General features: G+C 43.5%; 1 long non-coding RNA gene across 3 annotated transcripts; it reads right to left on the bottom strand.

Moving 5' to 3' along the window:
* Positions 1-674: 674 nt before the first annotated feature.
* On the bottom strand, positions 675-8,942 carry LOC121067726. Of its 3 annotated transcripts, none has more exons than XR_005818422.1 (4): positions 8,909-8,942; positions 8,145-8,297; positions 3,809-3,963; positions 675-2,975 (listed from the first exon to the last, which is right to left on the bottom strand). It is a non-coding gene; the product is annotated as an uncharacterized LOC121067726 (long non-coding RNA). The 3 variants fall into 3 exon arrangements; XR_005818418.1 differs by having other exon boundaries at positions 8,802-8,922; XR_005818419.1 differs by lacking the exon at positions 8,909-8,942 and adding an exon at positions 8,418-8,756.
* Between the last annotated feature and the right edge of the window lie 5,035 nt (positions 8,943-13,977).

Here is a 13,977-nt window from a genome sequence, read left to right as displayed (position 1 = left end):
TTCTTTTTCATACCGTACTGAATCATTGCTCACATGAAAGGGCAAGAGAGGACCTTGCAGCGATGTTGATGTAATTTTCTGTGACAGACACGATTAAAGATCCTAACCAGATGTTGTTATTAAAGAGGTGTTCCGCTAGTCCCAGGGAAGAAAAAATCTGCTTCCAGTACCCATATTTCAAAAGAGATCCTGGAAAATTTATGAGAATTGAGAAGAAAGCAGCAAGAGCTATTCAGAATCATGGGGAAGCGTGTCAGAGTGACAGACTCTGAACACAATTCAACAGGACTGGCAAAGCTGGCCACATAGCTCCCTGCTGTTAGAAGAGAGGTCTCTCCTCCACCCCACAGTCCATCCTCACAAGAGAAAAGCAGTTTTCTGCCAGGTAAGCGACCTCAACCAGCCCTCCAGCAGATCATCAGAAAGAGGGAGATCCTTAGCAGGTATTTTAGCCACACTCCTCAGCTACTCGCAAGATAACTCCAAAAGCATCCAGTGGGGCTGAAAGACTGAACCTAAACAAATTTCATAGTGGATCCAGGGTACACGTGTTTCACTGTGAATTTGGTAACCATTAGGTTTTACCTGGCACAGAGGCAGATTCTGCATCACCTGAGTAGTAGACACCAGACAAGGTTCTGGTTCTTCCCACCCCATGGTCACCTACTCTGAGCTTTCGTCTAATAGCTCGTGCTGGCCATAAATGTACTAAATGGTTAATAATCCCAGAACTAGGGCCAAATCCCAATCCAGGTGTACTCTTCGGTTTCACATGACTTCCTCATTCTCCTCCCTCTGTCCTGCAGAGCACGTCAGGGCAGTGCTGCCCCGCGTTGCAGAGCTGCTGCCACGTCCCAGAGGTGGATGGAGCAGGTCGGTGGCTGGGGTCACTGCCGGGTGTTGCTCCTGCCCCCACGCCCTGTGCACAAGAGGCACGGCAGCACCCCAGCTAGTGGCAAAGCCAAGAACCTAAAGTGCCAAACAACAGAACGTGTAATTTCTGAAGACCCATGGCTTTTTTATTTCCTCCCTTGCTCCTGAGCTCCTGAGGTATGTTTTTCACAGTCCCATGGTAACTGTTTCTCCTCCATATGCTGGTATGTGAGAATCGGGATTTTAAAAAGCTTTTGTGAAGGAATTTTGAGAAAAACTTCAAAAAATCACACCATTTGAAGCTCAGGAACAGGGAAAAGTTCAAAAGAAGGACAAAGAATAGCAGCATGCCTACAGTATGAACCACTGCAAAGAGAGAGTGAAAGGCTCAGTGTATTTTAAATGAAGTGTTTTTGCAGATCTGATCACAGCCGTGTGGCTGTGTACCACCACGTATGTTTTCTGGGTTCCACGTATGGGTCATGGTGGCTGACGTGATTGCTTCTGCATATCTTGGCAAGTTGGGTTTTCCAGGCCTGGCTAACCTCCACCCTGGACAAGTGTTGCCTTCATTTGCTGGCAGATCATTCAAGGGATCTCTTTTATGCAAGTGACAGCTGAAAGACATTAAATTGTACAGTAAATCATTTAACTGGAGCCTAGAATGTGTGAACATCGAACCACAAACTTTGACAGAAAAAAATCAGAATTTATTTTGTGCTTTGAACAGTTTTAACATTAATGGCACAGTTTAACCACATATAAGAAGCATAATCTGTTCGGTTTTCAACAAGGTCTTCAGCTGGATATTGTATACCTCTGTGGTGGTTTCCTACAATTATTTGAGGTTTCTTACTTGGGATTTTTGTTTTTAAATGAATTTTTCCCTCTTGAAAGGTGACAGAATGCTAGCTGAGGAAGACAAAGTCTATCCACACCACAGTTCAGCAGGGGCAGTAGCAAACCTCATGTACTTCCCATTATGCAGGCATAAGAAATGAAGAAAGAGTCTGGGACGAACAGCAAGAAACAATGACTCTCTTCACTCATCCTCAAATTCTCTAGTCCTTGGCAAGGGTCTGCTTTTAGTCTTCTGGGTTTCAAGAAATGCTTCCTATAGACACTTTTATCCGGAAAAAAAAAAGCCCACATTCTTATGGGAAATAAAAAGTTGTTTTTGATAAACCAGCATTTTCAACAAGAGCTGTTTTATTCAAAACTCCTAAGTCACTCCACTCAGAAGCATCCTCATCCAGTATGCGGGCAGTTTGGCCCAGAATAAACACAGAAGGGAACTAAAAAGGAAAGCCACGTTCTGAAGTCAGAGGACCAAGCAAAGGAGAAAGACAAGGGCTGAAGGAAAGCAGGCTCGGCAAGCAGAAGGAGAAAGTGGCCAAAAGGAGACTTGCTGGGGGCATCCTTGGTTTCTGGGGACATCAATGTGCTGCAGCCAGCTGAGGGCTCGGAAAGAAGTGACGGCATCAACCCTGGAGGCATGTGGCTGCCCTCTAGCCAGCTGAGCTGGGCTCCCCAACCTCCTGTGGCACTCAGAAGTGGCCAAAGCTGATCAGAGGTATCGCTGTTTGTCCAAGGAAGGTGCTCACAGCCACCAGCCACATATCTCCTCCACCAGCCTCAACAAACACTGCAGTAGCATCATCCCTAACTCCCTGACATGACCGTGACGGACTCTCTGGCAATCCCAACTTCTTTGTAGTCCCACATGTTTCTGCTGTGCAGTGCTTTTGGCCTCATTATTTTCCTCTTGGCACAGTGGTCAAATGCTGGTGGGGAGCTTGGCTTGTTGGTTTGGAGCAGCTTAATAAAGTCCAAGCTAAGAAAGGCACTCCAAGCACTGCCACGTCACGGAGGAGCAGAGGGATTCAGAAACCCCCTTGCCTGCTGGGTGAGCATCTTCAGTCCTGAAAGGTGCTGCCAGCCTGCCCCGCTGCTGTTCGAGGCTCCTGCCACAGTGGCGTTTCTGCCATTTTGGCTCTTTGCAGTTTGGATGCCTCCTGTGTTTGAAGCTGCTGGAAGCACATCAAACAGCCACGAGCAAAGAATGCCGTCGAAGGATTTATTCAGCCTGGATATGAGTGTTGCTGATGGGAGAAAAGGGAGCAACAAAGATTTCTCAGCCACCATTGTGATCTACCCATTAAAAAAAAAAAAAAAAAAAAAAAAAAGGAGGTTCCTTTTACTGTCAAAACCATTTGGCTGAGCATTTTACTGCAGACCCCAAGTAAGTTCCAAATTGCCTGGGTTACGTAAATACCTCTACCACCAGTGAGTCTTTGCGAAAGGAAAACATTTATAATTGAGTAATAAACCTTACTGAGTCACAATCATGTGAGACAGCGCATTGAAAACAAAAAAAGCGAAGTGTCGGGCTTTTGAATTGAAAGCTTACAATTGTAAATACAAATTCCAAAACAATAAGTAGATTAAAATGTTATTGCAATTAAATTAAAATAATTTGTTTCACGTTGGTATAGTGATACATCTGTGTACAAAAGTAATAAATTGTATCTTTTTTTTTTCTTAGAAAACCTGATTTTTAATAACGGTCATTTTTCTTAGTTCCTTTTCTTTTTTTTCCCCCCATATTTTATTGCATATTCAGGGAAGAACATCAGTCCAATATATTTCTGTCTTTATGTTAGGTTTGGTGCATTCAGCGGAGAGCAAAAGCCCAGTCCACAAGCACTTCTGCACTAACTAAACGTACCCATTTTAAAAATCAGCTTGTGCATGAAACCAGTGCCATTTCCCCTTCCCTGTCCCTGTCTGCTCACAGTTACATCTGGTTAAACTGGGCGCCTCTGCCATTTCTCCCACTGGTCTGCTACCAGGACAGAAAACACCCAGTGTGCCCCAGGCCTCTCAGAGGGCTTTTCACTGTCACTGCTCCTGCTGCAGCAGTATGTCCCGTTACCAGATTTAAGCAACACAAAGCATTTTTCCCTCCTTGCTTTCGCTCTTTCTTCTTTGCTGCCATTCCAGCAGGTGCATCGAAAGGGGAGGTACAGAGAGGATGGAGCCAGACTTCTCCAAGAGGTGCACAGCCACACGAGAAGCAGCAGCCACAAGCTGCAACAAAGGATATTCCAAGTTAGTAAGTGTGGGGGGAGAGGGGCATGAATTACCACGAGGGTGGTCAAACACCAGTCCAGGCATTCAGGGAAGGTGTGGATTCTCCAAGGATGGAAAGAATCCGTACCTCCAGTCTGTACTTGGACCCAGACACTGCCTTGCACCCCCTGATGTCTGAGATCTGTAACAGGAGCTCAGGCAGCTATGAACTGTCCCTCAGTGTGTGCTCTGGTTCTGCTAGTTGTGTGGAGATCAGTTCAAGACGATCAAAAGCTATCCACGTCAGAGAAGCCCAGCCAGAGTGATTCCTCCAGACTTGGTTTGGTTTTAAAGATATAGCACAGATCAGTTCAATTCTTGGGATGCAAAAGCATCACACGTAGTGCTCAGATCCAAACTCCTACTGCATGTCTGTACCTGAAGACACCTAGAATTTGAGATAATTTAGCCCCTTGGATATGCATGTCCAAAAACCATGCTTCATTGGGTACCTTTTCATTTGCAAGACCCACTGCAAATTAAGGCACAAGTTCACCATGATTTGCCACGCTGTGCAATATTCCTAATCCCACCTGTCATTAATTAGTGACATGCTTTGCACACAGCCATGGTTTGCAGTGACCATAACCCCTTAGGACTGCAGAGTTTCCTCAGGGTCTTGGCCACCCTCCTTGCTGGACATTTGTGTCAAAATGGGGAAGTGGATGGGGAAGGGAGCAAGATGAGATAGTAGGGCAAAAAAATTGCCTACCATAATGTTTATAACACTCAAACTTTTATTATTATTATATTTTGTTTTTAAATAGATGGACAGGTGAAATCTAGGCTTGGTGACTTGGCATTTTCTGAGCACAGAAATAAATGTCCAAGCAGGACTGTCCTTAGAAGAGGAAGAGCAGCAACAAGCTGATGAGCAGGCAGACAGGAACCTGAAATACCTCCCCCAACTCCTACTGCCTTTCACTCTGACAGGTGGCCACTTACCTCCCATTTCCCTGCCCAGCACAAAGCAAATACCCACTCCTTGCAGCACGTTCTTTCCAACCGGTAAGAGCCACAAACCTAAAGTACCTACATTTCAGTTAGTGTTTCATGCTAGTTTGGAAATATGTCAGATTTTTTGTGTGTGTATAACATGAATACCTCCCACTGCAATTAGTTTCTGCTGCTGGGAGAGGAACAGACTGCACCACCACTGCTTTTCTGCCGGAGTGCTGCTGTAGTTTCAGTTCACCTTATAAATGTGGCATTGTCTCCTAAAATTACATTACTAATTACAGCTAATACACCCAAGCCCAGATGAATGCAACTTTGATCTGGGTAGCACCCCTACGCAATCCCTCTGGCATGCAAATGGCAATTACACAACAGGGCTCAAATGCAGCTTGAAAGCAAAGATGTAAGGCCAATTTCTGCAGTGCCCCTAGACTAAACAAGGTGCCTATTCCAGTGCCAGAGTATGATTGACTGAGATTTACTCACAAAACATTTCCCACTGAGAATGTGCGACAAACTGCAATTATTACTAGTCCAGTTGATTCAAAAAAAAAAAAAAAAAAAAAGCCCATCTTTAGCTGCAATTTTGGCTGGGCTGCCTGACAGAAATCAACTGCCAAATACAGCAGCAGAGCAGGACAGAGGGAGAAGGCGTGGGGGTACAAAAGCCAGAAGCAGGCAGGTTTGGGGGATGGCAAGAACAACAGGAAGGAAAGAGAAAGAGGAGAGAAAGGGAGAGAGACTGCTGTTGAAAAGAAAAAAAAAAAAAGAAAATCGGAGAGATTAAAGGAATATAACGACATGGGAAGCGAGCACAGAAAGGAGAAAAACAGATGTGAGAAAATGAAGGAAACTGAGAAACAAAACAGAGTAGATGGGTCAAAAAATAAAATTGAAAGACTAGCCAAAGATAGCTCCCTTGAAAATTTGCCACAGACTAGCTCACCAGGGCATGATCTGGACCACGTACTTCCAGTGTTTAAAAGTAGCCACTTCGGGTTTCTTCTGCTGCAACCAAACACACGAAATCCCCATTTCTCATATTAAACAGTTACAGGCGTGAGTGCAAGAGCAGAGAACCCCTCGGCACAGCTAGGAGAGAAAGCTCTTGCCACGTGGCACCTAGTCCTAGATGTGTGCAAGCTCTGCCATGAAAACCTGGCTGCAAAAGAGGCTTCATTTAGGAAAAAGAAATGCAGGGTCACTAATTTAGCAGCACACCGTGACAGCACTGAGGAGCTGCAAAACAGGCATATATATTTCATTTGCAGGTATGTAGCAGTTATACTCTGGAAAAAAAATAAAAGTCAAAGGAACAGATTTTTTTTCCCTGCACAAAAAAAAAAAGAGATAAGCCTTTCTGCATGCTTCAGTTATGAAAGAGTGTCACAAGCTGACATAAAATGTTCCTTTTTATTGTCAGCAATTGGAAGAAAGTCATCCCAGACCTATAGACCTATGGTTGATGATTCAGAGTAGAACTGAGGTAAGGAAAACTTACAATGAATTGGGAAAACAAAACAAAACAAAACAAAAACGAAGCAATCTGAAACCATTTACAAATTCTTATTCATTTGAAGAGACACAAAAATTGGACTTAGAACATGAAATTTTGGTCTTGCACTTTTTAAAGAAAAAAACAACAAAAATAAATGAAGTGCAATTACATCAGGAAGACTGAGGCAAACAAATTAGGCACATACATTCTTTTTGTCTTAATATGGAGGGTCATACAAAGCCAGAGTCTTACTTTTAAGTTCTGATTTACTTTTCCTTCTAATTCAAATCTTATTTCTGTGATTTAATGCCCACATTGAACACACCAAGATAAAGTCTGTAGCTCTCAATCAAAATACAGTCTTAACTGATGCAAATAAAAGAGTTATTCAAACACTGAATGGCTCATAAAATTGTCATTTGCAATAAGAACAATAATGCAGACAGCATAAAAGTCTTGTTGAAATTCAAGCCAAGCAGAAGGCATTTCAGTAGAAACTATGTTTTTAAGAAGAGGTTTTTAAAAAGATGTTTTTAAGAAGGAGTTAGGGACTAAACTGTGCAAGAGAATAAAATCCCTCTGATGACTCACCCTGAGCTTATCTACCGAAATCCTGCATAAATATTCAAGGTAATTACTACATAATCACTAAGTCATGCTGGCATGTGGGCCTAATTTGTTTTGAGAGAGATGAAAAATGCGAATTGTCTCTTCAAGCAAATGATCAGGGCAGGAAACCCTAGGGGAAGGAGTTCAGGTTCTTATTTGTGTGCATTATTATTTTCAAGTTAAATCAGCCAAGCCAAATTCACAGAGTAAGTCTGACTCCACAGTAAGCTGGCCTCTTTCAGTTCTTTGGAGTATTAAGTGGGGTTTCTATCCATTTCAGCCCCTACTCACAATTATTAAAAACAAACAAACAAAAAAAAAAAAACAGGAAATTATTTAAATACCTTGATACCTGAACAACAGAAGTCCTGAAGTCAAACGTTTCCTTCCATAGCCTGATGCAGATTTTACAAGATCAAAGAAACCATATACCTTTAAGCCATAATCTCATAAGGCACCCTTTACAACAGTGGGTCCAGGCTCAGCAGGGCTGTGCTTGTGTTAACTAGTTGTGAGGTGTCCATCACAGACAGGAGGTAAGAGTGCAAAGTGTCTTTGCCAGATGGGTCTCATCTATAGGATTTCTTAAAAAAAAAAAAAAAAAAAGCCTCCCCCTTCCCTTTCTCTTCTAAAAAAACTTGTATTAATAATAATAATAATAATAATTAATACATAAATAAAAAGAAGCACAGGCTTCTAGCTCACTTTTCATCCTAAATGAAGGAAAAGACACCATAGCACCATAGAAGTTAATCTACTAAACCGAGCCCATTATAACACAATCAAGCAATGTTGTGCTGTATATATTGTTCCATGCCATGCATGGAAATTTTAATGAGAGCAAACTAGACTGTGGTCATGCTCTTCTCTGATCTGAAGAGCATTGGGTTCAGTCCTCTGCTCTCGTGGAAACATAGCTAGGTGACCTCAGTCAAAGAACTTTGTAAATCTCCATCTGTGAAATACAGATAACAACTGTCTTTCACAATTAGTTTTGTCCTTTTGTCCTTGAGCAAGTAACTGCTTAAAGCCCATGACAACCTGTGCGAGGGTAGTCATGAGCAGACCTACGTACCGCATAGCTGGAAGATCAGAGTTTGACTGAAAAGAGCCAGAGAGTTTTGAGAAGCACCTCTCTTCTGGAGAAAGTCACGCAGGACACCAGGACTACAACTTCAGTAACAAACAATGCATCTTGTGGCCTCTTCCTGAGCCAAAAGTAAAGTTCCTGCAAAATATGCAATTAACAAGATGCTAAAATTGTCTGCGGCTATGAAAGTGCTCCGAAACAATCATTTTTAGCTCTCAGATTATTTGGTAGACTTTTCAAGGAACTGGGTAAACATACTGGTCCTACAAGAACCATTCTCAGCTTCAAATTTGTGTGCCACCTTACTCCTACAGCTACAAATCTCCTAAACATTTATGTTCTCTCTCATTAGCATTGGCAAAGCAGTCACGGTATTCTAGTCAGATACAGCTTCACAGCTGCTCAGAGCTCTCAGATCCAGCTGGAGCCCAGAAAATCTAAAACAAAGGCTTGTAAATGGCAGAGGGGAAGGTAGTCAGTGCTCAGGCTGTGCCTGGGATGCCACAGCACATGCAGGGGGTGCTGGTGGCCCCTCAGTGCTACACAAACAGCTGAGGGAGCAGGGACTGCAGGACAAGGCATTTTATTTCAGCTGCTGGAAAAGCAGCACTGAAATTTGAGGTTAATGCCTACATGCATAACAGATTTGGGGTGGGATCTCTGAAGTGAATATGCTATTTGGCAGCTTCCTAATGGACTAGCATCCATGGAGCTCTACACACCCTTCCTGGGTCTGAAACTCGGAGCACCTCAGAGCATAAGGAAGATGAGGGGAGATGCTTTACTGCTCCCCAGGTAAGCTTGAAAAAGCACTTGGATTGTTTTTATGGGTTTCACCTGTTAGCATCTGGTTCTGAGGTTTGCAGCCACCCAAGTCGTGGAGCTCAGCACGCTGCACCAGGTGCTAGTGCCTCTGTGGGGGAGCTGCTCTCCAGCTCAGTGGCTAATGCAGACACCTGTGGATGCCTTCTGCAAGGGCTCCTGTCCAATGAACATTTCACATAAAATACAGGACTCCTATTAGGACAGCAAAGCAAACCCTGGGACTGTCTCCTTCCCTGTCACCACCCCCCACACCCTTTTAGATTTTTTTCCTACATCGCGTCTTGAATTCCTTCTTGTGTCATGATCCAGCTTCACATATATATCTTTAACCTCTCAGGTGAATGCTCCAACCACCACATTTTATAGTAACTAGTAAGGACAGCTGAGTTTTTTTGGAAACTGTGGGTGTAAATGCAGGAGGGGAGAGCATTTGTTATTGATCTTCAGAAGCAAAGGGAGATATATATCTCTGGCCTGCCTAGCATCACCCTGCTGGCATAGGTGGCTTCCTGTTGAATACTCAAATACCTGAAAATGACCCTCTTTCCAGATGTTTAGATAAAAGTTTAGTTTTGTTTGTGAACTTAGTCATACACCCAGAACTGCCTGGTGCCGGGCTGGAAGTCCCAGCAGGTTCTCAGGGAGGGATCCAGCACAAAGCCCTGCCAAGCCACACATAAACTCCTTTTAAAACCCAGCTATTGTTCCAGCACATAATTCATCTTTTGCCACCTTTTTTTTTTTTGTCTGTCTGGGGATTCCTGAGAATAGAGCTTCTAGAAAAGAAAGAGCAGAAGCTCCAAATTTTCTCCAAGTTTCCAATTTTCTCCAAGTGCCTGGGAATTTCTCTCGTGCTTTAGCTCCTTCTCCAGGGTGAGAAGCCCCTGTCTGCTCCCATGCGCATATGATAAACATATGGAAGGTTAGGGAAAAGGGCTTAGCTTTCCTTCCTCCTAAATCACTCTTTCAGTGATCTATTCACAGAACATAAAGAAGTTTATTTTTATCTCCCATTTAAGACTCAAACCCAATGGGACATGATGTAACATGCAAACTTTGCTGAAATTCACTGGAAAGTTTCTCTCTGGAAAAAGAAAGCCTTGCACGTAGTGTTTTTCTTCCATCTCTCCCCCACACCTCCCAGTCCATACCAATTATTCACCCCCAGAATGAGAAAATGCTGAGGCTGTTACTTGGTCGTGCTTGATCCAGGTCCCATCAGCTACTTCCTGCCTTCCAAAGGGCCACCTGGCCCAGCTGTGGCCAATTTAACAACTAATAACCAACCAAAAGAGTTGCAGCAGCTTTATCGAGACATCATTCATGACTACTATGCTCTGTAACAGACCCAGCACTGCCCAGGGTCTACTCTTGCCCACTCTGTTACAACAAGACTTTTAGATTAAGGTTATTCCAAGATCAACAAGGAATTCCTTAGGCACAGAAGCTGTAGGGCAGGCTCTGCTCTCCTCTGCCGGCAAGGGTTTGGGATGAGAAAGAGGCTTGGTGCTGGCTCCCTGTGACCTCAGCTCAGGAGGATGTCTCTGCACTGGACAAGGGCAGGAAAAAGTCAGAAGTCTCCAGGTAGCCTTTCCTGGGGAGACGGACAGAAAGACAGAAGAGGTGTCTGTCTGGCATGGTGTCCTATGGCATTGTGGACATACACTAGGCAAGGCTTATTCTTTTTTTTTTTCTCTGTTAAATGAGCTATATCCAAAGTACTCCCATTCTCAGTGGAAAACATAGCAATAGTCACTACACCTTATCCACTTCTTTAAAATTTTTTCTCCATGAGAGGAAGCAATTCTATAAAAATCTTTCAAACTTCAAAGCCAATGGAGCCAAGTCTTCTTCTGACCTTGTGATTAAGCCATGGGAGAAACAGGGACTCATATAAAAGGGAGAGCGTCCAAAAGGGTAGCAAAGCAATGCCATGCAAACAGCCATGCAACAGGAACTGGGCAAGTTGCTATTTTTAAAAGGTTCAAACCTGCTTCAGAAATGGGTAGAAGACATTTCAATAAACCCATAAATGCAGATCCTTGCTTCATGTTCAAATCAACCCTGTTTTATCTTTTTTTAATAAAACTTCTTTCCCTCTCCCTCCTCTGAAAACAAAAGGAGAAGAAAGGAAGAAATTGTAATCTGTAGAAGTTGCTCTTGCTGCTAGCATGTAGTGGACAAAAGACATTTTCTTTGCCTAATGTTATAACGAGGTTGACAAATCCAACAATGCCGGCAGTGTTTCCTCTGTAACAATAAATTTTTAAAGGTGTGGCAACTCTACCTTTTTATCTACCTTTTTTTTTTTTCCACCTTTGCAAACCTTACATTATTTTTATAGCTGCAGTTGCTGGCTCTACACAGTAGCTAAGCATTACTGTCTGGCATGGAGGCACTGGGAAGAAGGAGATGCACCCGCTTGGTTTGTTTATTTTTCAAGCTTCCTCATCGTTGTTGTTTTTGTGGGTTCAAGTACTGTGGGCCTGTCAGGAGATTAAGAGGGCCTTTCCTGGCTGCTGAAGCCATTCTCCAACATCTGCCCTGTCCAGAGGGAAGCAAATCTATGTTAAAGGAAAGGAAAAAAAAAAAGACACCACAATTGTTAGCTATTTGCTGGTGTGTTTAGGCAAAGAGACCAGAGTGGTCAAGCTGCAGAAAAGTTTGCTCAGTTCTGATGAAGAGAAACAAAAAAGCTTCTAGCACATAGGTTTTCATCTTACCGTAAATCAAAGTGGTCTCTCATGAACAAAGCCTTTTTCATATTTTACAAACTATAAAACACTCCAGTGGGTGTTTACTTGTAAATGACAAAAGGAATGACATGCAGATTTTGCAGTATGTTGGAAAACACTGGTCAGAAGTTAGTTTATATTTAAAAGCAGTTATTGTAAACTTGATTGTATAACATGCTGATCTTTAACAGCAAACAGCTGCTTATTCCTCTCAGACATTTATTTTCCCACTTTTCTTCTAAGAAAATGTTTTGAATACTGGGTAACAAAAGGATTTCCACACCATGTAGAACGTTCATGCACATAAAGTCAACATGTGAACATTTTCCTGGGACATCGCCTGAAAGTTCACGTGGTTTTACTACCAGCATTGTACCCAGAGCTGAGAGATACATCTGCCACACAGCGCAGCTAAACAGAGCTTCATTTTCATGTCTGTGTTTCAAAAGGCTGTTCTTTAAACCATTCCATCTTGTCTGTAGCCTCTGGAATAATGTCTACCACGAAGAAGTGGTGAGAAACATTTGCTGCCAGACCTGGCTCTCCAAGGCTGAAAATTGACAGCACATACTGACTGCAGGCCGCAGTCACCAGCCAGGGCATGACAGGAAGGATGTTGTCACCATGCTGTCTATCTGAAAACCAAAGGTATAAATATCCACATTATCAAAAGCTCTCTTTGTCTTCTGTGGGTTGCAGGTTGAAAGCCCGAATTACTCTGAAAAGCTCCACTGGAACTTGGAAATAGAGCAAAGCCCAAGCAGGGCTTTTCCTTCCCATACTTAGGTCAGGAGAACCTGGAGCTGGCTGGCTGGTGTGGTTGTGGTGTCAGTGCAGCTTTAAATTAAGGAAAAACAAAACAAAACAAAACAAACAAACAAAAGCAAAACAAAAAAGCACAAACAAACTTCAGGTAAATCATTCTTTGGGAATATTACTTGACCCCTTTACAGACCATTCCTGATTTCACACTCAGATTTCACACATTCAGCCTGCACTGATGCATTAGGACCAGCGGACTGGGCTCTTCAGAAGAGAAACCCATGGCAGCTCTTCAGCAGCTGTAGCAGCGAGAGCTGAGAACGTTTGAAAAGCAACATGTTCAGTCCTCGAGGGACGAGGAGCGGGAGGTGCCTCGCGTTACTCAGCGACGATGTGAATGGATGAGAAGATACCACAGCCAGGGGAGGCCCTTCCAGCTGCCAGCCACAGGAATGGCTGGAGGCAGAGCTCTCAGCCTGCCTCGTGCCAAGCTGGTTTGGGCACCACACCGAGTGAAAATAAGAAAATAGAGGCATCCCTTCTGACTTACCCCTGGGGGTAGGACAAGGAACAAGTGTGACTCTGCCATCAATAAGTGGTAGGTCTCCTCTCGCTTGATGTTAGGCAGGGAGTTAAATTTATGTTGGCTGCTACATGTTCCCTCTCTAGTCAGAAGAGCTGTTTGCTGGAGTGACTGCTCTGTTTGTTTGTTTAGGATGGGAAGAATCATGTTGTGGAAGTGCCTGTTTCTCTCCTTTAATTAGAGATGGCGTCTGGAAGGCTCTCTCAGTTACAAACATCTACGCTGGTCAGATGAGACTCTTCTGAAGCAAACAGTCAGAAAGGGCAAGCTCAGGGTGTTTGGGTGACTTGGCTGGGGACCTAACCATATCTTTCCAGCAGGTATGAATCATGTGGCTGGGGAAGGCTGACATATTTCTGGAAAAAAAAACATGATTGGGGTTTTACTTAAAAACAAGTAACAAACAGCCATTAAGCAATGCATATTCTCTGGCTGGTATGCATCATCAATGGTGTCTACCATGTCATTGACCCTGACAGTCCCATCTTCTAAAGGAGACACCAAATGATGCAAGTAGTGGGGGAGATGCAAAATCAGGGCCAAGGGACTGGTGGAAGGACAGGATGGGAGCTGCTGGTGTGCATGATAGCTGAGGAAGCAGAATATTCTTGGCTAAGTGCCTGGAGCAGGGGGCTGTCACTTGTTCCCAGCAACTGCCTAAAGCACATTTCTCTGCAGTTTAGTCAGCTTAAAAATTATAAGATAAGATGCTTGATGATGTTTACCTGGAGCACCACATTGTGGAAGGGCACTTGGAAGGGAAGGAAACAGAAGATCCAGGACAATGGGATGAGACAGGAGGCAAAACCAGGGCATATCCAGAGATGTCACCAGGTGAATTCAATTTCTCTTAGCTCTAATGTTGGATCACAGGAAAATCTGCTATATCATACGGACACGGTAGATGCAAACC

The sequence above is a fragment of the Cygnus olor genome, chromosome 1 (genome assembly GCF_009769625.2).
Source record: "Cygnus olor isolate bCygOlo1 chromosome 1, bCygOlo1.pri.v2, whole genome shotgun sequence".
Lineage (NCBI taxonomy): Eukaryota > Metazoa > Chordata > Aves > Anseriformes > Anatidae > Cygnus > Cygnus olor.
Note: the sequence above shows the minus strand (reverse complement) of the source record. Positions and strands in the feature narration are given on the sequence as shown.